The 27,678-nt window shown below is 37.3% G+C and overlaps 1 protein-coding gene across 25 annotated transcripts in view; it reads right to left on the bottom strand.

Annotated features, from left to right (window-relative positions):
* The window catches only part of MAP2 (microtubule associated protein 2), a 294,547-nt gene that overhangs the window by 93,068 nt on the left and 173,801 nt on the right, over positions 1–27,678 (bottom strand). For all 25 annotated transcript variants that reach the window (XM_077884967.1, XM_077884962.1, XM_077884951.1 and 22 more), the window contains one exon: positions 11,717–11,794. The gene's annotated coding sequence lies outside the window, so the exon portion shown is untranslated. The remainder of the gene's footprint in view (positions 1–11,716; positions 11,795–27,678) is intronic.

Genomic DNA, 27,678 nt, shown 5'->3' on the forward strand with positions numbered 1-27,678 from the left:
TCTAGTTAAGGTTTCTTAAAATGCTTAAACATTGATAAGTAAAATGAAAAATGTTTTTTTTACTATTTCTGGAAGCCTATAAAGAAAGTGATATACTATTATCAAAGAGAAATGTCAGGATATAGCATCTGATTAGAGGATGTGGCCATAAGACTTTCAGAGCATGGCTTGTAGATTTCCATTTGGCTAAACCAAGTCCTAGTAGACCACTTATCTACACTTAGGGCCAGGTTCTTTCTTTCTTTCTTTCTTTCTTTCTTTCTTTCTTTCTTTCCTTTCTTTCCTTTCTTTCCTTTCTTTCCTTTCTTTCCTTTCTTTCTTTCTTTCTTTCTTTCTTTCTTTCTTTCTTTTCTTTCTTTTCTTTCTTTTCTCTTTCTTTCTTTCTTTCTTTCTTTCTTTCTTTCTTTCTTTCTTTCTCTTTCTTTCTTTCTTTCTCTATCTATCTATCTATCTATCTATCTATCTATCTATCTATCATCTATCAGATGTATTTATTTGAGAGAGAGTGGGGGAGGAGTAGAAGGAGAGGGAAAGATAATCTCAAGCAGACTCTCATGACTGGATCTCATGACCCTGAGATTGTGACCTGAGCCAAAACCAAGAGTCAGATGCTTGACTGACTGAGCTACCTAGGTGCTTAGTTTCTCTTGATATAAGACTATTGAAAAAAACGTGTGACAGAAATAGATGGAAAAGGCAATATCTTTACCCAACAAAGTATCAGACCAAAAGATTTTGCTTCTTTGATTTTAAAAAAAAATTTTTTTTAAGCTAAAATAGGAGGTAAATCAAAGAGAGGAAATTCTCCAAATTTAAGTTAGGAATTTCAGAGTTGAGATATGTAAAAATGTGAATTCAAGATGGAATTAAGAAACTCAGTGATATAAAAATGCTCTGGATAACTGTTTTTCTCAAAAATGGCTATAAACAATCATCCTGTACTTTGATATAAGATCTGTATTTTTAGTGGACATTTTAGTTGAGAATTTCTAAGCAGCAAGATTTAATTTAATCTTTTAGAACTTTTTTTCTCTTTGTTTTAACTGAAAAAAAAAAGAACTATAATTAAATAGTACAACTAAAACGGTATCCCATGTCTGGCTTTTTAATCATAGAGACAAAAGGAAACAAACATTTCAGTTAAATATGAATATTTTCTTGGTATATTCAGGATAATACAGATTATGAGACATAATCCACATCTCCCTTGAGGAATTACAGACCTGAAATGTAAAGGAAACCAACATCTTTTAGGAAAGAATGAAAGTCTTTTCAGGAATAATTTATAAATAAGACAGAGACTACTTCACTCATCCTTATCTGCAAGAAAATAAAATGTGAGGCAAGTGCCTTAAGCATAGGCAATGAAAGAGAGAAATATGAGATCAGAAAATTTTCTCCTCTGACGGTGAAATTTAACAATAATTTATTGAACATCTATTATGTCTCAGGCATGGTTCTGGATGCTGAGTATATTGCAAATGCTATCAAGACTCCCTTTTGGCCTTTAGGAGCCACCGAGAGAAGCTAACACATCCACATATATTTAGGTGGCAATATGATAAATGCTTTAATAGAGGTGGTAAAGGAGTTAATGGAAGTTCCCAAGAAATCAGAAATTCATTGGAGACTTCAGAACAACAGACCTGCTTCCATGTCAAAGGGTATCACAGGGTATTCTTAGTCGCAGAGCACAATTCTACACACAAAACAGCAATGCAAAGACATGTGGTGAGAGAGCTGAAAGTGTGCTGGAAAACATCAAGAATGTTTTGGAATGCCGGAAACAAGTGTAATGGAAGATGCTGACAAGAAAGGCAAGCATCTAGATGATGATGTACCTTGCTTGTCAGGCTGCACAGTATAAGTTGTATTAAAGGCATACCACTGAGAAACTTTCAATGTATGCTGATGAGATGAGCTAGAGAAAGGGTTGCAGAAGGTTATGATCAGAAACGGAAACAGAAGATAGATGGTCAATAATGCAATAATCAATGAGGGAGCAATGTGTTTGAATGAAAGTAGCAGTGGGATAGAGATAGGGGAAGATACAAGACATTAATATTGAGACACGGAGAGGTTTCTCAAAATGCCACAGGTCACACAAAATTCCTATCCTCTTGAAAGTTACGTTTTAATAAGGTGATTGGACAGTAACTGAAACCCTAATTAAAATGTAAAGGGTAATATTTCATCTAAGGGTTTTAACTTTGTTTTAATGTTAAATTACTAAATTTAACCTTTAATGTATTTAATATAAAGTTGAAACTGAGACGAAGATAGCAAGAGGAAGGCATTATTTTTGATAGGATGTTCAGAGAAGCATCTACGAGGAGGTGAGTTCCGAGAAAATGCAAATACTGTGCAGGGTGCTTTTTAAACATCTTTTATAACTTGTAGTTATTTTTATTTTTAGGAGATTTCTATTTATTTATTTGAGAGACAGAGTGAGAGAGAGCATGAGTGGGGAGAGAGGCAAGCAGGCTCCCCACTGAGCAGGGAGCCCAACACAGGGCTCATCCCAGAACCCTGAGATCTTGAGCTGAGCTGAAGGCAGACGCTTAACTGAGCTACCCAGGCACCCCTAAACACCTTTTTTAAAACAAAATTTCCTTTAGAAACCTTAGATTCCAAAAGCAAGACCAAGTTGATTGTAAACATATGCCAAAAAGGAATACAAAAACTAAAAACAAAAGGTGTACACATTGCTTCCCAGTGGCAAGAACTTTCTAGTATCACAACAGTCTGTTCTGTAAAAAGGTCTTTTTGATTGTTTTAGTCCTTTGCTCTTTATTCAAGATTGATTAGCACCCGATTTTTTTTCTAGAGCTCTGTTCACAATGGTTTTAAATGACTCAAGCTTTGGCACCCCCTCACTAAAGTACTTGCTTTAGTGAATTCTAAATTTCTCTTACAGAGACTGCAACTGTCTTACACTCAAATTGCCTTCTGTAGTAATTACTGAGCACATGGTACAACTGGAGTCCTTGACAGTCATTAAAAAAAAAAAAAAAAAAAAAAAACCCTGCAGGGGGTGGGTGAGAATTGAAAAAGAGTAAAAGAAAAAAATTATCGCAAGACATTAGCAGATTTAAGTAAATCATTCTACTTCTCAGGAAGTAGACAGAGACAGAGAATGTTGGATTGTTGTTCATCACCTCCCATTCTTCCCAGAGAGGTTGAAACCTCAGACTTCCTTTCCATCTATGCTTAGAGGAAAGGCCAGTTTTATTAGGGTTTCTTCATTTTAAAATGCTCTCTGATGCCATGAGGACTTGATTAAATTGCTACCTATTCTCAAAGGGAAAAGGAGTTTTAACCTTCCAGGAGAAAACAGTGATCATACCTTTACTGCAATGCAGTATCTTCACACATCCAAGCATTCCACAGTCACAGGAAACTAAAACTCCATGACAGAATGATTTAGCAGATAAGTTGATTTTATAGAATATTTAGCTGATAGAATGGCTTTTCTACAACATTGTGACACAGTATTCCATTCATAAAAAAATAGATGCACTGCTGCCCTTCATATAAATCGCAATATTTACTCCAAATAAATGCATGGAACAAATATACTTTGAGGCTTATACATGATTATTTGTGAGTTCATCAAAACATCAAAATTCTTTAGAAATTTTTGCAAAAGCACAAACGGGGTTTCCCCCTCAATATTTTACCTTTACTCATTATTTTACCTTTATTCAAAAGGGTACATCCTTCTTTGGTTCAAAGTGAGTTCTGACTATCCCAATCGTTTCTTTTTATAATGAATTTTAGAAATTCGTTTCAAAGTACAAATACTTATTTTGTTCCCCAATGAAGCTTTTTTCATCTATTAATTAATCGATTGATTCACTCAGCAAGAAATTATTGAAAATCTAAGAGCGGTATTGGGCACTATGCTTTTATTTGCCATTATCTTCTTGGATACAATGTGTATTTCTATAAGGAAGGTTTTTAAAAATATCTTATTTGTATAGTACTGTAAAAATTAACTTTGATAAAATGATAAAAATAAACCTTGATACATTTGATAAATACATTCACTTTTTAAACATGGTTTTGAAGTTATGATTCACAGTTTTGTTTCTATGGTATGATTGGCATCTATTCTCACCAGGGCTTGAGTTATTTGATCCAAATGTTCAAATGTATTTATACCGCAGACAGATTTTCCTTTGGTATCACAGAGTCCATCAAAATCTCTTTCTTCTTTTCCCTGAGCACATACAGGAGTATATTTCCTAACCCTCCTTACAGTTAGGTATGATTGTATGATTCCACCAATGGAAGTTTGGCTCATCTACAACTCCCATGTGCTCCTCCTCGGTCTTTGACCCTCTCCCAACTGGATAGAGACAATGACAGAGTAAAGTCATGAATGGAAGGATCCTTTTATCAGAAAGGAATCCTACAGATCTGTATCCCTGGTTGACTATGGAAAGGACAGGCTCCCAACCCAAACACTCAACACAGAACTGTTAAGTGAGTAAGTGAGTAAGAAATAAGGTGATAATAAATTTCCGGATCTATTTGTTTTAACAATTAGCCATCCTGGCTAATATACTTGGTTTGAAGAAACGTATGATGAGATTAGGGAAAAAGGATGAGACCAATAGAAGTAATACAGTTAAATGAAACTCCATTTATGGCATGCACTGCAGATCCTGGCAGTAGCAAGGATAGCCTGTGGGTGGTGGAATGGAAGAAGCAGGTGGGCAAACTTGCAAACTTGATCAAAGAGCGCTTCCTGCTGCTATTCCACAATCACTCCCTTCACATCCCTGCACTTCTCTGGTGTGGATAGAGCAAAGAGGGTCCACCCTTTCCATTGGTCCTCTTGTAACATCTGTCTTGGGGCCGGTAGAGACAGAATTTGCAATCACTTTCAGATAATCTTTGGACAGTCTCACATTTGCCAAGGACAAAGTGTAGGCTCTGTCTTTCCTGAAGATGGAAAGATAGAAGCACTGACACATCCTCTAATTTGGTCTCCCCAGTCTTCTCATCCTCCCTCACTGGCTTCAACTTTCTTTAGAGGAATAGGTGGCCCTTGTTTTTGCCACCATAAAACCCATTTTGTAACTCTGCTACCTAGGGCTATATCTATATCTTTCCCCCCTCCTTAATCTCTCATTTATCAACCACATACTAACTCTTTCAATCATTATTTACCCATTATTTGCCTTTGTTATTAACTATTAATAGCAATTTACTGAAACACTGTTTTGTTTCATATCTGATGACATGGTCCTGGAAGCACAAATAGGTGAAAGACAAAACTTTTGCCTTTGAGGACTTCTCAGAGCTGGGGAGAAAGAGATGGATGTAAGTATATACTAAGATGGTTTTTTCCGTAGTTTGTTTTTTTAAAAGATTTTATTTATTTGAGAGAGAATGAGAGAGAGCACACAGAGAGGGAGAGGAAGAGGGAGAAGCAGACTCCCTGGTGAGGAAGGAGCCCAGTGCAAGGCTCAGTCCCAGGACCCTGAGATCATGTCCTCAGCTGAAGGCAGACGCTTGCTTAACTGACTGAGCCACCTGGGCACCCCCTTTTCTGTAACACTTAAAGGGCTATAGAAGCCCCTCCTCCCCAGAGGCACACTTAATACCATTTTGGGGGTTCTGGAGAAGAAAGCTTCATAGAAGGAATAACATTTAGATTGAAAACACATAGCTTTTCTAAGTCAGACAAGGGGACAGTGGGTATTTAGGCAGGAGTTGCAGAAATAACAAAGATGAGAGCAATTTGAGAAAAATGTGGTTTTCCAAGAGAACTAAGTAACTTAAAGAAACAAGTTGCCTGCAGGGGAGGCAGCTGAGTGAGACAGAGGGATTAGAGATTGTCCAGAAATAGCTGCTTGGAGCCCAGTTTTGAAGGGTCTTTACTGAGTTTGATACTTTATATTATAAGAAAACCTTAAGTAGGAAAAAGAAATGATTGGACGTATATTTAAAAAAAGTCATGTTGTGCCAGCATGCAGGAAAGGCAGGTTGTAAAAGAGTCAGGAAGGGGGCACCTGATCAAAGGGTACCGACAGGTTCGGGTAAAGGTCCTAGAAGCCAGGCTGAGGGAAGAACAGTGTCCAGCCCTCAGATTATGAGGTACCTCAGTAACCACATAATTTTCCTTCCTCTGCTTAAGCAAAAAAGTAGATTTCTGTTAGCTTCAACTCCTTCCCCATATTGGTTGAGAAAAGGCTACTGCAACTAGTCGAGAATTTTCTGAAGGCAAATATCCAACAAGATTTGACTCTTAAGACCTTCCACAGTAACCTTCTTTCTTTAAAGGACTTATCTCAGGATCCCTGGGTGGCGCAGCGGTTTGGCGCCTGCCTTTGGCCCAGGGTGCGATCCTGGAGACCTGGGATCGAATCCCACATCGGGCTCCCGGTGCATGGAGCCTGCTTCTCCCTCTGCCTGTCTCTGCGCCTCTCTCTCTCTCTCTCTGTGACTATCATAAATAAATAAAATTTAAAAAAAAAAAAAAAAGGACTTATCTCCATGGCCAGCAAGAACTAAATGCAAAATAACCGTTCTTTGAGTCTCAGTATTAGAATAAGTACTCAACAGCACCAAATTGTTATCTTTTCCAATCACCATTTGGCCAAACTGTTAAAAGGCAAGACTTACTAACAGCACCCCCCTGACAAGAACTAGAGCCTTTTGTAGCAGGTGGTGCCCACCTCTGCCTACAGAATTGTAGCCCAAACAATCTGCTCGGAATTGCCGAGAAATCAGTAGAATGTGCTTATGACTCAGCCTGTTAAGTAGGAGGACTGTTATTGTTATTTTAACTCCTGCCAGAGTATGTGGGCAATTCTCCCTTTTTCTGTCTCTAGTTAAACTATGAAACATCTTTCTTTAAAACCTCACCCCTGGAAGAGGTTCTTGGCTCAGTAAGAGCCAGAACAATTTGGGGTCTGGGTATAACTGTCAGCTGATAGTACAGATTAGAAGAGGCTTTCATAAAGGAAACATCGGATATCCTAATTTACCAATAAAATTTATTTTTAGAATGTTTAATCTGCCTTTGAAATTATTCTCATAGAGGTCCATGGGCCAGAGCTGAGTGCTGATGAGATAGTAATCAGCATAAGCCAAGCTACTTATATTTTCAGAGAGGATGGTGAAAATACCAGGTTTTCTCCCTCTTTTCTCTAACTGTTGAGGGTATTGTGGTCTGACTGTTTGTCTTTCTCTGGCCAAATGTTCCCAACAATGTAAACACTTATCGAGTGCCGCTCCTAAAGAACATTGTAAAAATAAAAGAAAAAAGTCAGCCTACTTTACAGAAAATCCTTAAGGGCTAAAAATTCACCCATCGATGAGTGATGAAAAGATATACATCTACTCTGAAGATAAAGCAAAATCTAAGCAATATCAGGTTGTAGCAAGCCTTTTTTTTATTGTTTAAGGTTTGCTTTATTTATTTATTTAGCGTGAGCAGGGGGAGGAACAGAGGGGGACAGAGGGAGACAGAGAGAGAGAGAGAGAGAGAGAGAGAATCCTCAAGCAGACCCTCTGTTGAGCATGGAGCCCAAAGTGGGGCTTGATCTCAGGATCCTGAGTTCATGATCTGAGCTGAAATCAAGAGTTGGGTGTGTAACTGACTGAGCCACCCGGGTACCCCAGGTTGTAGCAAGTCTTAATATTGTTCCTTAGATAAAGGATGGCATGTAATTATAAAATAAATATATTCTGTCCTTAAAATGGGTTTCTCACTTCTACACAGCTCATTTGTGTTTAATTTGTCTCTGTAGTTTTGGTACTATAAATTAACATTCAAGATTATATATCAGTAGAATAAAGTTTTATCAAAATGCTATAAAATCATGTGTCAAAATCATGCACGAAAGCTCCTCAGCATTCTAGAAGCAATTGGCTCTATGAAGACAAACTGAGAGAATCCTTAAAACGGCAACACCGATGTTCATTAAAGACATCGCGTGTATTCCACAGTAACCCTTGCATATCTATTCAGTCCTTTAGCAAGTGAGGGTCCACCAAGATGGAGACAGTGTTCTAGACATAGCTCAGAATTTCACACAGTCTCTGTCCTCAGTAGGGGGAAAGGATGTTGAGATGATGTCAGGGAGGTAGAAGATTCCAGCTTGTATATAACACCTCACTGGCCACAGTAGGAGTGTGGGCTTTATTCTGAATATTATGGGCAGTCATTGGTGGATTTTGAACAAAAGAGTCATATCAATTGATTAAGATTTATGAAGATTGCATATGTGAATAACAGACTATAGGAGAGCAAGATTGAGCACAGGAGGCTACTGCACAGTTAAGATGAGAGTGGACTCCAATGACACAAGTAGAGATAATGAGAAATGATCACATTCTGGACAGGCACCAGCCTGATACTGTTCTTATCTGCTATAAGGCTTAAGGGGGTGAAAAAACATACCTCTAATAGGTAGTAGAGACTGAAAATAAACCAACTATGGGAGTTGTTCACTTCACTGTAATGTTTACATGGGGCTTTTATGTCAAAGAGCTGCTATTACATGAAGTTGTAAGACTTTTACACTTCAGATACACCTAACAAGTTCTACATTTAGAATTACATGTATTAGGTTTGAAATACTCAATTCTAAATTTATAGAATAATTAGTAATAACAGCAAATAATTATAAAGATTATGTTGTTTACAAAGCATTTTTACTCCTATTATCCCATTCAATTTAATCTAATTGGCATGGTTAGGTGACCAGAAAGGTAATTACCTGGTAAACAATGTTAAGATAGCAGAGCAAAATAGAAATATCTAATTAAATAGTCACTTTCATGGTATTACTAAAGGAATCTTTGCCATTTTCAAATAGCCTGCTTTTTCTCTCTGGGTAGATAGTGTGTCTTCCTTGCTTTTCTTTTGCTTGCTTTCTTTCTTTCTTTCTTTCTTTCTCTTTTCTTTTCTTTTCTTTTCTTTTCTTTTCTTTTCTTTTCTTTCTTCTTCCTTCCTTCCTTCCTTCCTTCCTTCCTTCCTTCCTTCCTTCCTTCCTTCCTTCCTTCCTTCCTTCCTTCCTTCCTTCCTTCCTCCTTCCTTCCTTCTTAATTTACTTGAGAGAGAGAAAGAATGAGAGAGAACAAATGAGAGAGAGCAAGCATGAGCAACGGGAGGGGCAGAGGGAGAAGCAGGCTCTCCACTGAGCAGAGAGCCTGACTTCAACTCGGAGTTCATCCCAGGACCCTGGGATCATGACCTGAGACACAGGCAGAAGCTTAACTGACTGAGCCACCCAAGTGCCCCTTCCTCTTTTTAATTAATTAATTATTTTATTTGAGAATGGGGAGAGAGAATGGGGAGGGACGGGGGAAGACAGAGAAAGGGAATCTCAAACAGACTCCCTGCTGAACTCAGAGCTCAACACCAGGCTTGATCTCACAACTCTGAGATCCCGACCCGAACTGAAATCAAGAGTCAGGTGCTTATCTCAGCCCCCAGGTGTCTCTCTTCCTTGCTTTTCTATGGTCAGTCACATAAAAGGATCCCAGTAAATATTAGCGCAATAAATCAAACAGTTATTTCTGTGTCAAATAGGGGTAGGTAGGTTTTCTCAATTATTTTTCTGGTAGACAGTATAGTTTTGGAATCGGAGAGAAATGAGTTTGAATCTAGCTCTGCAATCACGATATGGTCTTAATTAAGTTGCCTGACATATATAGACCTCGATTTTACCGTCTGCAAATTTGCACTGCAATTCTGACCTAGGAGGCTTACATAGTCTTGCATTTACTCAAATATGCCCAGCAAAGGTTAGTTTATCTCGACTTTCTTCCCTAACAGAGCCAGAGTAGTCATCTACTCCCTTAAGAAAAGAAGTTATGAAAGATTCTATGTCTAAAAATTTTACTAATGCATACTGGCATTTCCTTTACCTTAAACAAATGCTACAATTAACTATTATGTTAGAGAAAATTAGGAAAAATCCTTTTTTTTTTAAGTTTCCCTCATGTATTTGATGGAAATATGAACAATTAACTGGGCCAAATGAGAGTGTTTTTAAGTATCTTTCAAATTTCGAAGGCAATATTTACATTGCATTTGGGAATAGTGAGTATTTCATCCATGGGTAAATAAAGCAGATTCCAATTATTGTATTATGGCAAAAGCACTTAAAAAAATGAGTCCCATAGTTAGCAAGATCCTTATAGCTAGTAAAAGAAATACTTTTCTAATAGGAAAAAAACTAAAACATAAACAGAATTGGCACAGTATCACATATTAAGAACTTTGGATTTTTTATTCACAAATGACAAAAACGACTGGAAAGCCTTGGTTAAATCATTTTAGCATTAAATCTTCAAAATGTTAAAAGTTATTTGGAAGAAGTAATTAATAATACTAAGCACCAGATGATTGAAACATTATAATGAGTCAACTTCGTGATTAAATGAGTCAACCACAACTTCATGTATAAATATGGCTGAATCTCTAAATATAATGTTGAGTGAAGACAAAAGAATGCCTACTGCATGGTACCATTTATGTAAAATTTTAAAATGTAAGTAACTATATGTTACTGTTTCCCACACATCATTAAAGTAGTAGTATACCCATAGGAAGGTTATATCATCTTCAGGATTGTGACACCTTTCAGAAAGAAAGGAAAAGGAACAAGATGAGCTTTTGTGATGATTTAATTCATCAGAAAAGATCTGAGCAAAGTTTAATATTAGTACTTGTTTAATCTATGTGGCTAATGCTTAGATATTTATTATAATACTTTCTTTATTTTTATTTGAAAATTTTATAAAGTTTCTAGCTTAAAAATAAAGTGATGAAGAAATAATGAAAATAGTAAAGCATATATTGCTGTGGCCATTTTAAGATCGGATATTCAGTTCTTCTAATAAAAAGAATTAAAATATATTCTTCATTTCACAGAATAAAAAGTCATTCATTTGTATTCTTCCTGTCATATTATTGTTTTAACATAGGAATTTTGAGTTTAAAGAAGGATGTAAAATAAAATAAAATTATATATATATTCTTTTATTTACTCATGCAACAATTGTAAAGTAACAAGTACAAACATAAAATAAATGTTGCTTGCCACAACTCTTTTGGTAAATGCATTATTTTTTTTTCTTCTTCCAGAAATTTGGATAGAACCAATTCAAAGCATAGGAGAATCTGGTGGCTAGGCATTTCTACCACAACATGAAGTTATTCTCATAATAATAGGTGGGGCTGGTGTTCTTCCAGTGACTGCTACTCTCAGGCCAATGTATGAAACCTTGGGTGAACTCCTTACATCAACTTGCCTCCTTTCTCTCTGCCTCAAACCCTTAATCTGTATAATGGGGATGATCCCTGTCTCTACTCACACAGTTCTCGTAAGGAAAACAGGGGTTGGTTATGTAAAGTAAGTCATGCAAGTCACATCTGGCACAGAATAAGTGTTTAGAAAATACTACTGGTTTTTGTACCCATAGCAGGAGAAACAGGCTTAGTTCGGTTCTTATTTCATAGTTTTCAGTTCTCTTGAAAAGATCTTTTTCATTCTTTTCCTATTAAATCATTCAAAATATTATGAAGTGCTATTTAATATTCCCAAATCTATTAGCTGTGGAATTCACATATATTCTCCTTCATTAAAACAAATTGATATTTATTTCATAAAGATTTTTTAAAAATGTGATCAACAGAGTTTTCACAACTGTGGATAACTCTCTTCTTGTAGAAAAGACACGGTCTTACCTACTCAAGGAAGTAGTAAAATGGTAAAATTCGTTATGTTGTATTCTCAAAGGGTTAATAATATATTCTGGCTTCTTTCTGTAAAAAAAAAAAAGAATTTAGGAGATTAATCATTTAATCTGGGATCTATATAAATCTATTACATCATGTAGATCAATACCAAATTCAACTCATGGCTTTCTCTTTTTCTACTGGGTAACTATGAGGCTATAAGATGAATTTCATGATGGTTCTTTGTAGTCAGATATTGAGCATTTACAACTATTTAAGTGTTTTTTCAGGTGTTCAGGATAGAGAAATGAAAATGTTAACAGTTGTATGCTTTTTCTCACTTTTTGGCTTCACTCTAGCGAAGCTTCATTAGTATTATATCCGAAGAAAAATAAAATTTTAAATTGTTTAAATTGTTTTCAGCTAATAAATAGCAGGCAATTGTATTCTCTCACAAGAGAATATATTCATCCTGGTAAATTGTTAATTATATCTTTAAAGGACTGGGCCTCTAGCCCAGTTGGACTGATTTCCTCCAGCACAGGATGGAGAGGAATTTTTTAACAACTAATTAAAATTTCCCTATACAGTACTAAACTTACTTTGACATTCAGAATTCTAAAAGTCATTCTGGATTAGTCGTCCTGCTTAGAAATTTCACTAGAACAATACAGAATACTTCTTACTGAAGTGGTATCTAGAAATAAACCACTTACTAGAAGGCCCTAGGTTTGCTTTGTACCTCTTCAGCTATTCAGGTGTAATCATCTTCAACACATAAGTGATTTGTCCTCACATGCAAGGGCAGAGCTGAGGCCCATTTTGAAATCTTGCTTTCTTACAACAGGTATCTAAATCTATGCATCTCTATGCGTTATCACCAGGGCCTGTGTGATTTCACACTGATAGAGTGGATGAACTCCATCACATCTCCTCAAAGAAGATGTCACTCTACACGTAAAGGGACCTAAGACTCAAATTGTGGTAGCTATTTACTTTTCTTCCAGACTCAGTAGGAAATGTAAATGGGGAAAGACAATAAGTCGGCTCATTTCTTCTTTATTACCCTTTAAAGAACAACATGTGTAGGGACATGAAGCAGACAGGGTTTGATTCAAGTGCAACAAACACTGCCTGGGCCAGGTCCTGTACTAAGTGTCTTGACATGTAACAAATTCACTTAATCTGTGAGCATTCACATAGAACATACAACAGCAAACAAGTCTGGTAATACATATTTAAGTCAGAAAGGCTTAACATTAAAAAAAAATAAGATTCTGCAGGCGGGAAGGAACATAATAGAATTCTCCAATCCCTCACATATTTGATGGTTATTTTAGGAAAAAAAGTTTGCACTGCCCACACATCTGAACACAGCTTTTTTTTTTTCCACTTTAGTTAGGCTCAGTGGTTCTCAAATTTGGAATATATATAACATTATCATACAGAGTTCTATATACAATAACTTAAAGCTACTTCAAGAATTTTTAAGGGTAGATTTGATTAAAAGCATATTAAACATTGTAGGTTGATTTTAGACCAAAAATAGAATGGTAGAGCAGCTCTGCACCTTGTTCAGATAGAGAGTCCTTGGGCATTTAATCAATGGATGCTGAATAAAACATTATACTTCGTCTCTTTAAATGCCCTATTTTCTTTAATTCCTTAATATGGATGCTTTATACTTCATCTTCATGATTTTGAAGGACATGTCCCTGTACGTGCCTAAGCATGCAAGTACACATTATACATGTATGCACGCATTTTTTTACCCTAGTCAAAATTTTTAAAAAGCAAGAAAGAATTCTATAGAACAAGTGTCAGCAAACTGTGGTCCATGGATTAGATCGGGCCTGCTGCTTATTTTTCTAAATACAGCATTATTGGCACACAGCCACGTTCGTTCATTTCTTTGTTGTCCATGCCTGCTTCCATGCTTCAATGCCACGGTCGAGGAGCTGTGACAGACGCTGTACGGCCTTTCATGTATTTATATATGACCCAAACATTTACTATTTGGCCCTTTACAAAAAACATTTGCGCCCACCTGTTATCAAAGAATGTGTTCATCATTTGAGCAATACTAAAAGCAATATTAAAAAACTAATATCCTGTCTTTTATAGTCTTTCCAAATATTAACTCAATAGTTAAATGTCAATGAAAGTGAAATTCCAGCCGTGAACACTTAAAAGCTAATTTCATTCCAACAGAATTAGGAAATTATTGGCCAAAGAATGAGATGATTACGAGAAAATGGAGGTTACTCAGTCATAAAAATTTTAGTCATAAAAATAATGCCCCATTTACCCATCATCCTGACTTTTGCATTTTTTTGTTTGTTATAAAATTAAAATGGCTATGCTTTTTTCTAGACTTTATTTTATGAGAAAGAGATAAATGCCATCTGGGATTTATCTTTTAAAAGCAACTTATGGCCTATTCCATGAGGCACATAAAATTGGATAGTCATTTTAAATGAACATACTGCAGCTAGAAGTGATCATTTTTACACCATATCAAAAACATTAAATTACTTTAACACAGTTTTTGTTAAGAATATTATTTGACACAGTCTTAGTTTTTGATACCTTTTTTTTGATACAGTCTTAGTGTTTGATACCTTATATAGAGCAGCTGCAATATTCCTAAGATAATATTAGCAAACAGTGATGCAGCATTTATTACATACCAGACAGTGTTCCAAGTACTTCACACAGATTCATTCCCTTATTCCTCACTATCACCCTCTAAGACAGGTAACAATTATCCCCACTTAAACAGGAGAAAGCTGAGGCCAACAGACTTTAAGTGCCCTTTCTAGCATCACATAGCTAGAAAGTGGACACGCCTCTCAACCATATACTAACGCTTTTTTTTTAAAGATTTTATTTATTTACTTATTTATTTATGAACGAGAGAGAGTGAGCTAAAGCACAGGTGTGTGAGAGGTGGGGGAGGGGCAGTGGAGGTGCTAGAGGGACAAGCAGACTCCACCAGGAGCTTCAGGCCAATACAAGGCTTGATCCCATAACCCTGAGGTCATGCCGTAAGCTGAAATCAAGATTGGGATGCTTAACTGATGGAGCCACTCAGACACTCCTATACTAATTCTTTATAGACCCTGAGAATTGATGTTAGGTCTTCAACTCTGGCTAAAGACAATTTCAAGCATAAAGACTTAGGGACTCCTCGAAGTGGTATTTCACCAATGGCAACTTTCAGGTTACTAGAAAGACCTACTATACACATATTTTATTCAGTATATTCAGCCTTGTGACCAAATGGAAATGTACTCAACTACAGTTCTGTCTCTGTTCTCTAGTCCACTATTTCTATCAGGTTTGCTCGTGCCACCTTCCAGAACCTCTTAGAGAGTTGGGTGTGAAATCACGGCTGGCAATACCTGACAAAGTTAATTTAGTTAAAAACTATATTTAAGGGCTAACCTATACTTTTTTTTTTTTTAAGATTTTATTTATACATTCATGAGAGACAGAGAGAGAGAGGAGGGGGGGAAAGAGAGGGGGAGAGAGAGAGAGAGAGAGAGAGAGAGGCACAGAGACACAAGCAGAGGGAGAAGCAGGCTCCATGCAGGGAGCCTGATATGGGACTAGATCCCGGGTCTCCAGGATCATGCCCTGGCCTGAAGGTGGTGCTAAACTGCTGAGCCACCCGGGCTGCCCTCGCCTACCTTAACAGAGAATAGTGTGTACAGCTGGTATCTTAAAATAAATTGAGGAAATCATTTAATGAGGAACCCCAGATAGACACTTGTTCAGTAATGGACAAAATTAGCTTTTATCAGTTGATTATTTAGGTAAATAGATGTGTATACTAAGCACTTAGTCTAAATATAATACATGTCTGGCTGTTGGCATACTTCTGTGCAAGTTATGTGACACTCCTAGCACTGAAGTTAGAATGATAAGTTCATATAGACTTAGAATCTCAGGAAGAAATTATTGCCAAGCTGTGGTTTTCTCAAATGATGTAAGAACCCATGTTTCATTCAACAACAACGTCAAGATAAATATCTTCCCTGGATTGTTAGACCAGGATATACTATTCATTAACCTTTGGAATATATTCCAGCGTAAGTTTCCCTTGGTTATTTTTCATGTTTTGATAGACTTTATCAGATAAGTGAAACATCGAGATGCTTAAGTTGCTGGAATCCTGAATAGCACTAACCTTGACCTCACTGGCTATCATTAGCCTACTCAGCTCTCAAATAAACAATAATAACATTGTTTTCCACCTCCTTGATCAATCTGCTCTGTGTGATTTTGAACAGTTTATGTAATTCAGTGCACTTGTGCAGGATAACAAGATTTCAACCATTGAGGACATTCAGAATTGCCAATACTGCTGGGAAAAGATCCATTATTCAGGCAGCCTTTAAACAGGAGAACAGCTGCTAAAATAAAATCATTTAGTCTGTCTACCAAACCATTTCTATTCCCTAATACATTTAAAAGATCATTATCACACCTTATTTATAAGTAGCCAATATTGACGTTGAACCAAAGTCAGTGATACTTGGACAGATCAGAGAAAGATCTTCCTTTCTTGGGGCTTTTGTCAAATTTCTTTTTGGAGAATATTGTGTTTCTTGCAAAGGAAACATACTTCAAAATGTATGATTAAGGACAGTTAACAAAAGCCCTAATCAAAACATACATTCTCCAGTTAACCAGAGAATCCAGGTAAGGTAGGCAGTAAAATTTTCTCCTTTGATTCCCAAACCTGATACTCTAGGCTATTGCTGAGGACTGGGCAGACTGGGTTAAGCCAGCTTAGTAGAAATTAGCTAGTCCTGTCCAAAGCACCTCAACATGATTTGAGGCCATAAAAATAGGATACAAATGGGTGAAGGATAAAGGAATGGATTAGTCAGAAAAGTCAAGCTTAAGTCTCAGGGACTTTGCACAATAAAGGTTTATATCCTGCTCATACAAATCCTGATGTGAGTAGGATAATGCTCTGGGCCAGCTCTCTCCCATGATCTCAGCACATTTTTTTTTGTGGCTCAACTCATGGCCTCCAAGATTATGGCAGCAGGGAGGAAGACATGAGCGGATTGCATGCCAGCACTTAAATGCTTTAACACAGAAGTGACACACATTACCTCCTCTTACCATTCACCGGACTAAACTAACCACTATGGTTGAGAAACATGGAGGATAAATGGAGCTCTGGTGGGGCCCCTGACTGGCTCAGACAGTAGAGCATGCAACTCTTAATCTTAGGGTTGTGAGTTCGAGCCCCATGTTGGACATAAACATTACTTTAAAAAAATAAATAAATGCATGGAGATCTGATGAGTGGTAAATATCTCCATCACAAGAATGAAAGATGCATGATGAAATCTCCAGTAGCTACTTTAGGGTCAAGTTTGGATTCCTCCTTGGTGCAAAAAGGTTGAAAAGAAATGCTCAGCGATAACAGCGAGAAACTTATTCTACTAAATTGTTAACATATGCTGACTCTGACTGAATATAAATAAAATACAAGAGGCACTGCAATATAGAGAACCTTGGGTGGCAACGGGGCCTGTGAACCAGTGTTTTCACTTATTTATATACTACACCGCTGTTTTCTGCTCAGAACCAGAACACATCTGAAGAACTAACACTTCTTTGCTTGAGAGAAAGCCATCTGTTCATTTATTTCTAATTGTCATGCAAACACTAACCATTTTTAAAATGATAGAAAAGTTAGTGCAGATTTGCAGGTTCATGTGGTATAAGGAAAAAGAACTGGGGAGGGCCACAGAGGAGATAGCAGGCTGCCACAAAACTTAGCCTCACCAAGATGCTTCTTAGTGATTTCACTCTCTTGTCCAAAGCTCTTTCGTCAACATGATAAAAACCAAATTTCCAGGCCCAGCCTCTAGGGCTTCTACACTGTGACTATGCTCAACTGGTTCAACTTCATCCCCAATTTTCTACCATCACAAAGTCTCCAGTTCCTTTATAGACTGTTAACTGCCCTTTTCATTCCAGTTTCATATTTTTCTTCTCTCCTTCTACAAAGTCCTCTTCTTTCTTTTTATTTTCCCCTTCCCTCCCTGCTCATCCCCCCTCCTTCCTGTCCCTCCTCTAGGTTTGTCAACTTCTCCTTGAAATGGAGCACCGGTCTCTCTAGAAGTCTCCCCAACCACTTCCAGGTGTATGGGTTTGTTTTTATCATCTATTTGGCATTCATATGAATTACCTTGGGTTGTTAACAAAACTTACTGGAATTAAAACAAATTCATACCCTCATTCTTTTTCTGCTTTATTTAAATCCTAGAAGCCATTGGTTTCTATCAAATATATGAATTTCTTTTTTCACAGTATTCTGTTATTCAAAATGAATACAAATGAAGAACAAAAAATATTAAGCCATGTAAGAATATACAATGCACTTCAAATAAGGCTACCATATTATCAAATTGTCTCAAGAATATTAGCAATTTACGCTCCTACCACAGTCTATTTCTCTACACCATCAGCAGCACTGTGTATCATTTATTTGTTTCATGTCTGCTCCATCCCATCCCACTCCAAGGAATCTGTAAGCTCTAGAAGATCAGGGGGCATTTTCCTCTATATTTACTACCACATCCCCTGTCTGGTAGCAAGTACTTGTTCAATAACTATTCAACAAATGGATGAAAAATTGAGGGATGTACTGCAAAAAAAATAGAAAAGTGTGTTGATCCTTTAACTTTGTGTATATGAACTCCTTTGTTCCAAGCAATGAATCTCCTTTTCTACCTGGCTTACTGTTTCCCTGATTTGAAAGTGGGTGATTAGTAAAGGTTAAATGAACGAATAAATATAAGAATGATAACAGTTTATTTTCCTAACCATTCTGACTAGAATCTGATTAAATTAGGTTTTTATTTTTATTTTTTTAAAGATTTTATTTATTTATTCTGACTAGAATCTGATTAAGTTAGGTTTCTATTTTTATTTTTTTAAAGATTTTATTTATTTATTCATGAGAGACACAGGGAGAGAGGCAGAGACACAAGCAGAGGGAGAAGCAGGCTCCTTGTATGGAGCCCTACGCGGGACTTGATCACGCCCTGAGCTGAAGGCAGATGCCCAACCGATGAGCCATCCAGGCATCCCAAGTTAATTTTTAAAATAAAAAATTGTATAAACTTTGGATATGGATACTGTATTGGAACACTGACCCATCTCCTATGAGCTGTGGAAGCCTGGGCAGACTTTCTAAGTTTTCGGATCCTTTGTTTTATCATCAATACAATGGAAATTATTAATGAGATTTCCCATATAGCGTTACTGCAAAGTTAAAAATAAAATCACCTGCAGAAAGTGCTTTGAAAATTGTGGAAAATTGTGAGGTCTCATTATCAGTCTTCAAACGGTATTTCTTGTGAAGAGACGATGTATTAACTTGACCGGAGTTCATGTCAATACGTGGTTGCCTAGCTTCAACTCCTCTCTAGCTTTGCTTAGCAGCCCAATGCCTTTTGTAAGTTCTTAGGACAGAGAGTGTCTTTGACAAGGATTGCGCCAGGGAAAGAAAGCATCTCATTTACTAATAGCCCCAAGGTCACCTGCTGGGAGCCATCTGCCAACCTGCAGGGGCACAGAGAGGTTTCACTGGGGAAGCAGAGGAGGCATTTGGTTGAACCCAGGATGACAGAGCACCGGGCTATTTCTGAGACCATTGTGAGCATGCAAATTCCAGCTGTGGTCTAAAAAAGTCAAAATTCAGCTGAGTGATGATGTTCTTTGCCTGCACTTCTGCACTCTCTGAGGGCAACATCCTGAGTGCTGGAGAATTTGAAAAGGCATGCATTTAGGAAAGAGGGCTCCACCAGCAAGAGGAAAATACACTCTGTGCTGTAGTTATCTGCCAGGAAAGATGAAATTCTGGTAAATCTACTTTTAACCCAAAGTCTGAAAAGCTCTAGAAGCAGAGGGATTTCACCAACTCACTGAAGTCTTGGGGAAGCATTGACAATTAAGGGTGATCTCCCGCTGATTCAGGTCCTTCATCTTTTGCTGTATATCCTTTGAGAGGCGATGTAACTTAATTAGCATAGTGGGTACTAAGTTGGCACCCATCCCTCCCTGTTCTATAATGCTAATTTGAAATAAGTTTTTTCCCCCCTATTTTCTTAACAGTGGGGGCCAACATATTATTACTAAAGAAATTTCCAATAACGACCCACTTTAAAAAGTGAAGATTTCTTAACTGAGTAAGAATATTACTTACTGGGTGAAAAAAATACATCAAAATAAAAGCTCCCTTTAAAATATACCTGAATCCACCATATTAGCACTCCCAGGTGTTCTGGAAATTCTGTACCAATATTCATGCATTCACCATACAATAATTCTCCCATCAGTAATCTTAGAAATATCAAAACACACAAGGATATATCATTAAGATTTCACCCAACAAAAGGGGAGGGCTTTGCACAGAGATGCTGGTAACAAAAGAGTTTGCCTCACTATAAATAGAGCTGAGGCAGATCGACTGCTGGGGAGCTCTTGAAAATGTGTTTCCCCCTCCTCTATTATTCTGTCAGTGGCCATGCAATTCCTGTCCTTTGTGCTCTTTTCAGAAGGGTGTTCTATTATTATGCTTTACTTAATTGGCTCAGATTTAAGTAAATAGACACCACTGAGATGAAGGGCAGCTGGAATGGAGGGAGGAGGCATACAGAAATCAGCACAGGAGGGGCACAGGGAGACAGAGATTGTGGGTGTATAGCCAGATTCCAGAGAACCCCGAGAGCTGTGGGCTCCTGAAAGCTCCCAGTGGCCACTTAACATTTACAATCAAGCCACATGGGTCTGATTTATATAAAAACATATGAAAATAAGATTAAAGTCTAAGCTTTTTTTAAAAAAACCCAGCAAGTGAACCAATGAGGTTGCAAATATTCCAGCTGCTTTAATTACTGTTGTTCCAAAGGAAATGTGAGGGCGGCTGCCTCCCTTGCTAGGGTTCTCCTGGGCTCTCCCGGGAAGACATCAGCCACTTTTGGTATTTGCAGGCACACAAGTTTGCTTCAGAGATAGAATTTCACTCTCGCACTCTGAGGATGGTTTTTAGAGCTACTGGCTCTAGCCAAGGAAGAGTCAATAGTCTTTAAACAAAATTATTGCGAGTTTAAAAATGTACTCTTTTAAAATTGTGGTTCCAACAATGGTGGCAGAAAACTCCTAGAGTCATCTCACTGCACATACAGGACCCTGCCCGACTCCCACTGACTGCTCCCATCTCTGTAAGATCTTCCCTGTGAAGGTCAGCCACCTGCTCTGTGAGTGCCCCCCGCCCAAACTCCACACTCCACATCTGGAAACCTGCCTTACTTTACCTTTCACAGGGGCTTCCACAAGAAGGATTTCAGAAGTAGTTTCTCCAAAGACTAGGGATCCTATGGCAGAGTGGTTTTGTTTTGTTTAATTTATTTGTAATTTCACTTTCTCCATCCCACATCCCTCCTATTTTTTAATGTCATGCCAAACTGAAAGTCATTCAACTTAAAGAAAACTCATGCAGCTACAGAAGAGGGGGGGAAACAGTTAAAAAAGAGGCTGGAAGCCATTTGTGACTTCCTCTCTGCCTCATGCTCTGGGTGTCTCTGTCTAGTTAGTGTGGATTGGGTCTGTTTTCTCTCTGCACAGAAAGTCGGCTTCAACCTCCTCAGCTACTCTCACTGGTTCTTTGGAGCTCTGGTGACCACAGGGGGAATTAGACCCTAGTTTAATAGAAGGTAATCTTATCAATTGCTTCCAGAAATTCACTGAAAGCCATTACCATAGAGCATAGACATTAAAGGGTGAGGACACATTAGATCCTGATATAACTTTAAAATAACACTAAAATCTGGAACTCAGATTTCCCTTAAATTGTTTGGAAGAAAACACATCTAATACCACTGCTTGACCAAAAGATAAAGACCTTAATGTCTCAGAAGTACATCTTAAGTTTCTCTGTCCTTAAATAAGATTCCCCCTGAAATTTGTCCTAAGATGAAGTTTTTGTGCATTAAAGGGGTCCATGTGATGTGGGAAACAAAAGCAGAAGAAAAAAATATTGATTTATTTATTTTTAGAGATTTTATTTATTTATTCAGGAGAGACAGAGAGAGAGAGAGAGAGAGGCAGAGACACAGGCAGAGGGAGAAGCAGGCTCCATGCAGGGAACTTGATGTGGGACTTGAGCTCGGGTCTCCAGGATCACGCCCTGGGCTAAGGCAGTGCTAAACCGCTGAGCCACTTGGGCTGCCCAGAAAAAATTATTAAGTTCCCTTACTACCTACAGCCCATTGACAAGCCCTTGAAACAGGCAGAGTGACATTTCCTCTAGGAACTCAGCTGCCTGGATGTTAAATACTTTTCTAAGGGCAAAAGGCAATCTTAGCCTGATCCCTCAGGATCCTGTAAGTCTATTTTAATACATACAAATTCCTTTAGAAATTTCCTTTATCTCTCCCGTCTCCCAAGATACACGTTGGCAATCATCCCGCAAGCACATGACCCACTGATGGACATCTGAAGGGTTTATTAGACAGAAATAAATGACCTTTTCCCAACAATAGCTAGCCTCCACAAGGTCCTGGAAACCTTGCTTCCAAAGTTCCTTAGAGACTTATGCTCTCCCTGCTGCCCCATCCCCAACTTGAGAGTATATAATGGGCCACTCAGAATCCTGATGTAGCTCTTTCTGCCCAGGGGTCCTTCCCTGTGCTTTAATAAAACCACCTGTTAGCACCAAAGACATCTCAAGAACTCCTTCTTGGCCATGGGCTTCAAACCCTCACGTCTTTCCTACATCACATACACTATCACTGAAGACATCTACTATTCGTTTCTCACCAAGACCGTGGGTGTCCTATTAGTGTGTGGTACCACCCATAAGAGTCTCTGAAGTTTCAGTGTAAACAGAAAGGTCATTTCATAGTTCTCTCAATCATCTAACAAACTATTTCCTATAGTTGCCTGTCGAATCGCTCAGTGTCCAACAACGACCACAAGGAACAGCCTTTTTGCCATGATATGTGACAGGTGACCTGAGTCTGTCACAACAGATCCAGGGGCAATGGCTGGTTTCCAGTTTCCCAGAGACTTGGTTAGGAGTATTATACAGGCCAACAGCCATTTCTCTTAAACAATTCAACAATTAAAATCCTTTTCCTCAAAAAGAAACGATCTTTGAAGAGATTTTAAAAGAAATCATTGTTATTGTAATAACGTCTCTTACTAAATTAAATTTCTTAATCTGAGGATGTCATCTCTAAAATGCGAGCATATTTTTAAACGATAACTAATTTGTTTTTTGTCATTCTTGAAATTGTAAGAATTGATTATTTATGATTTGGGCAAAGAGAAAATGCCTATAAAATAGACATGACTCTCAGTTTTTTTAATTGAATAATTTCACTGTTAGTGCCTAACAAAGGTGCTGAATGAAATGAAGCATAATTGATAAAGCACACACGTATCACAGAGCCATCTCTCACAGGCAAAAATCTTATAGAAGCTCATATTTTAGGAGCACCTGGGTGGCTCAGTCAGGTAAGCATATGCCTTTGGCTCAGGTCATGATATCATGGTCCTGGGATGGAGCCAGGCATCTGGGCCCCTGCTCAGTGGGGAGTCTGCTGCTCCTTCTCCTTTTGCCCCTCCCAGCTGCTCATTCTTGGTCTCCCTCTCAAATAAATAAATAAATAAATAAATAAATAAATAAATAAATAAACAAACAGACAAACAAAATCTTTTTTTTAAAAAAAGATCATATTTTAAGGAAGCCTAACAGACTATCTTCCAGCTCCTTTACCCAGTTACACAGAATTTTTTTTCCCTTTCTTCTTTGGTAGGGACACATACTAGTAGATTTTAGGGTCACTTTACATGATAGAATATTTGGCTTTTCTTTATATTTTCTGCTTATTAAATTGTAACAACTGGAAGCAATTTTCTCATATTCACACTATTCCTGCCTGTAAAGTGTTACATCTGGAAGCTCCTTTTAGAAATGTGTCAGACAGTTGTGCTTAGCAAGAGAGGCTCATGTGCTATACTTTATACTTTGTTCATTATAAATGTGTAATTTCGTTGATGACTTTGGATTTCAGTGGATAATGACTGGGCTGTTAAACTCACACATGACTCCATTCACTTTCTGCTTTTCTGGATACTTCTTGCAGTGGGTCACTGGTATAATGATTACTGCAAGAGGCTGCTTACAGAGTGGAGAAAAAGGCATTAGAGCCAGCCAGACCTAAATTAAGTATCAAGTTACTTAATTTCATCAGCCATAATTTCTTCATCTACAAATTGTAAATAGTAATATTTACTTTCCCCAGAATGATTTTAAAGACTAGGGATAGGTTAAGGAAAGCTTCTTGTCCAGGGTCTGATGTATATTCACTGATACATGGTATTTGTATTATGATATGATTCAATGAATTGGGTAGGACTGGTTTGTCAAAACAACAGAGAGTGTTGCTATTTATCATGTTTTATACCACGTTCAACATGGTCAAACATCACATTCACCAGGAATCCTCCTTACAAATTCAGAGTCCTGGGTTTCATTCCAAGGATTCTGATCCCAGGGATCTGGAGTGGGTACAGGGATCTGTATCCCCAGAAGTACTCAATATGATCTCTAAGAGGGTGATCTAGGGATCCCAATTTGAGAAATAACTGCTATATAATATATAACTATATATAATTATTAGCACAATCATGATTTTTTTTACTGCAGTCACAGTGAATTTTTTAAAAATATTTTATTTATTTATGAGAGATACAGAGAGAGAGAGAGAGAGAGAGGCAGAGACACAGGCAGAGGGAGAAGCAGGCTCCGTGCAGGGAGCCCGACGTGGGACTCAATCCCCGGTCTCCAGGATCACACCCTGGGCTGAAGGCGGCGCTAAACCGCTGAGCCACCCCGGCTGCCTGAATTTTTTTTTTAAAGTGTATGTTGTTCTCAAGATATTAGCTTAGTAACAGCTATTGGTTTAAATGTTATTAGTTTTTTGTTGTTTTTAATTGTATAGGCTTAAACTTCAATTAATGATATGAAATAATCACAAATATTTTTCCTAGTAATTTGTGGGTTGTTTCTCTTCTTAAAAAAAATCTGGTTTTTAGCTTTTTGTGTGTGATAGACTTTATATAAAATTTAATGAAAGTTTTGGATCTACGCCCATGTAGGCATGACCTTTATTTATACAAAAGCTTCCTGTATCCCATTCATATACTGCCTGGGAGCCAACGGACCTCAGTTTAAAAGCAGTTGGGCTAAAGAATGAGATATTAACCATTTGCAGTTTAGAGACTATTCTGTACTCTTTAGAGGTCTAAAACATAGTTATTGTGCAATGGAAAAAAATGTGACCTTTCTATATCTATTTATTCTCAAGTAGCTTTGATTGCTTATTCTGTAGGAGGTTTGGAAAGAATAGCTCTTTACAAAACTGAATTGGAGAATTCTAATAAGGAGGCTGTTTATTCTGTTAAAATAACACAAGTTTCTACTTTGGATAACAAGGAATTCAGTAAAAACAAACTTTAAATGCCACAAATTCTACCACAAGCTTTGGTAAAACAGATATGTATTATCCAGCAAGTTTTACCTTTTTAAATGCATCTCAGCCCTGGGAGAAGGATGGAAGGCAATGTACATTTTCTTTTTGCTTACATTGTTTTGGAATGAAAATACTTCAATGGTCCAATGCTCTTAGGAAAATGATTAAAATTATTACTTTGTCCTGGAATACTTTGCCTCCTCACCAGGACTTATTTCTCTCTCCAGCCTCATTCTATACTATATGCCCCCTTACCTTCCTCTTCTGTTATCCTAGCCTCCTGGCATTCCTCCTTCTATACCATGCTCCTGTCATTACAGGGCCTTTTCATGTGCTTTTGCTCCCCCTGAAATGCTCTTTTCCACCCTCTTTGCCTACTGAATTATTACCTAATCATAGAGCATAGCAAAATTACCCTCCCTGACAAAGTCATTTCATGAATCTCTCCTTCATAGCACTTACTATAGTTCCAAAGTTGCACTTACTTATATGATTATTTGTTTTAACGCTATTCCCCACTAAACTCTAAGTTTCACAAGGACAAAGATCATAACTGTTTTTGCTACCAGACAATAAGGACATGGTGTTCTATAGCTATTTGTTAACCATATGGAAGAATGAATTTAAAAAATGCTTATATCATATTGGTATTGACCTAGTATCCAAAATAATCAGAAACCCAATAGCTGTCTAGCTAAAAGCCTAGGAGTACCTCTTTTGGCTTCAGTTTCACATGTACAAAAGGAGGGCATTTAAGTAAATAATCACGGAGTTCATTTTCAATTTTAAAAATCAGTTACTCAACCACCCAAATGTCCATGAACTGATGACTGGATTAAAAAATGTAGCATATTCATTAGTGGAATATTACTTGGTCATAAATAACAAAGTGCTGATTCTTGCTACGAAATGAACCCTTGAAATGTTATAAATATTATATACATAATATATAGTTATATATAATATATACATAAAATATAAATTGTATATATACATTATATAAAAAAGCCTTTCTCAAAAGACCACAAGTTGTACTATTTCATTTACATGAAATGTCCAGACGAAAGGGCAAATCAGAGACAGAAACTACATTAGCAGTTGCCTAGAGTGTAAATGAGGTGGAAATGGTGAGTGACTGCGAATAGGCATGAAGTGTCTTTGAAAATGTACTAAAGTTAGGTAGTGGAGATGTTTGCATAACTGAATATACTAAAAACCACTGAATTGTGCAATATGAAGGCTGAATTTTTGTATATGAAGTATATATCAGTACAGCTGTTACTAAACATTATCAATGACCCACTGAGTATGCTAATTCATGGATTTAATATTAAAATTAAAATAATTCAGTAAGCATTAACTTTTTTTTTAGAAGTTTAAGTTTTCCAAGAGATTTAAGCCCAAGCAATAGGAAATCTTCCTATAGTAAAGCAAAGTATTCTGAATATTCATTCTGAGTATTTCTTCATTGGTTACTATACATTAAACACTAAATTATACCTTGTCTACACAGACTCTGTTAAAAGAGCTGCATGAAACACCCTCCCTGATTTCAAGGAGCTTATATAATCCTATCTGGGATGATAATTAACTACAATACAAAGCAAAGGGTAAGAGTCTGGATGGAAAGTACAAATCAGGCACTATACTGAGTCAAAGGAAAGATTATGTTGAATTTTAATTATTCAGGGCAGCATGGTATTTCAGAAGAACTTTATAGTTACATATGCTTTGGGCAAGCAAAGATGAAGGAAAGAAGAAGAAACAGACAATAGCAGAAGCAAAAGAATAGAAGCAGGAGGAGATGTGGGCAATGATAATTACAAGTGGTTGGTAAACAGGGATTTGGGGGAATTGGAAATGTATGTTGGGGCCATATGATGGAGAGCTTGGAATCTTAGTTGGGGGAACGTATATTTATTCTCCAGTAACAGGGATTTCTTGGAGATTTTTGGTAGTTTAGATTTTATAAATCAATTGAGTTTTAGGAAGATTAATCTTGAATTGAAATGGACAAGCTGATCAAATGTATGTAGAACAAGTGTCTTGGGATAGACCAACAGTCTTAGGATAACCAACGGTAGGGTGGCAGGATGAAGAAACATTAGAGAAGATAATAATGAAGAAACAAGTCAGTATTGCAGACTCTAATGAAAAAGATTTCAAGGAGAGACAGGTGGCCTATAAATAATATCTTTTATGCAGGTGCACAGTATTTAATCTTTGATAGTCTTCTCTTAGTTTATAACTTGTCTGAGGGCTCACAGTCAGTGGTGGGAGGCAAGTCTAGGCGGAAATCAGGTTGTCCATTTTCTTTTTCACAGCATCATTGCTGTATCAGAGAGGTCATTCATTCAGTCTAAGGGTTGGGAGGCAAGCATTTGATTTTTTAAATAA

Source organism: Canis aureus, chromosome 36 (genome assembly GCF_053574225.1).
Source record: "Canis aureus isolate CA01 chromosome 36, VMU_Caureus_v.1.0, whole genome shotgun sequence".
Lineage (NCBI taxonomy): Eukaryota > Metazoa > Chordata > Mammalia > Carnivora > Canidae > Canis > Canis aureus.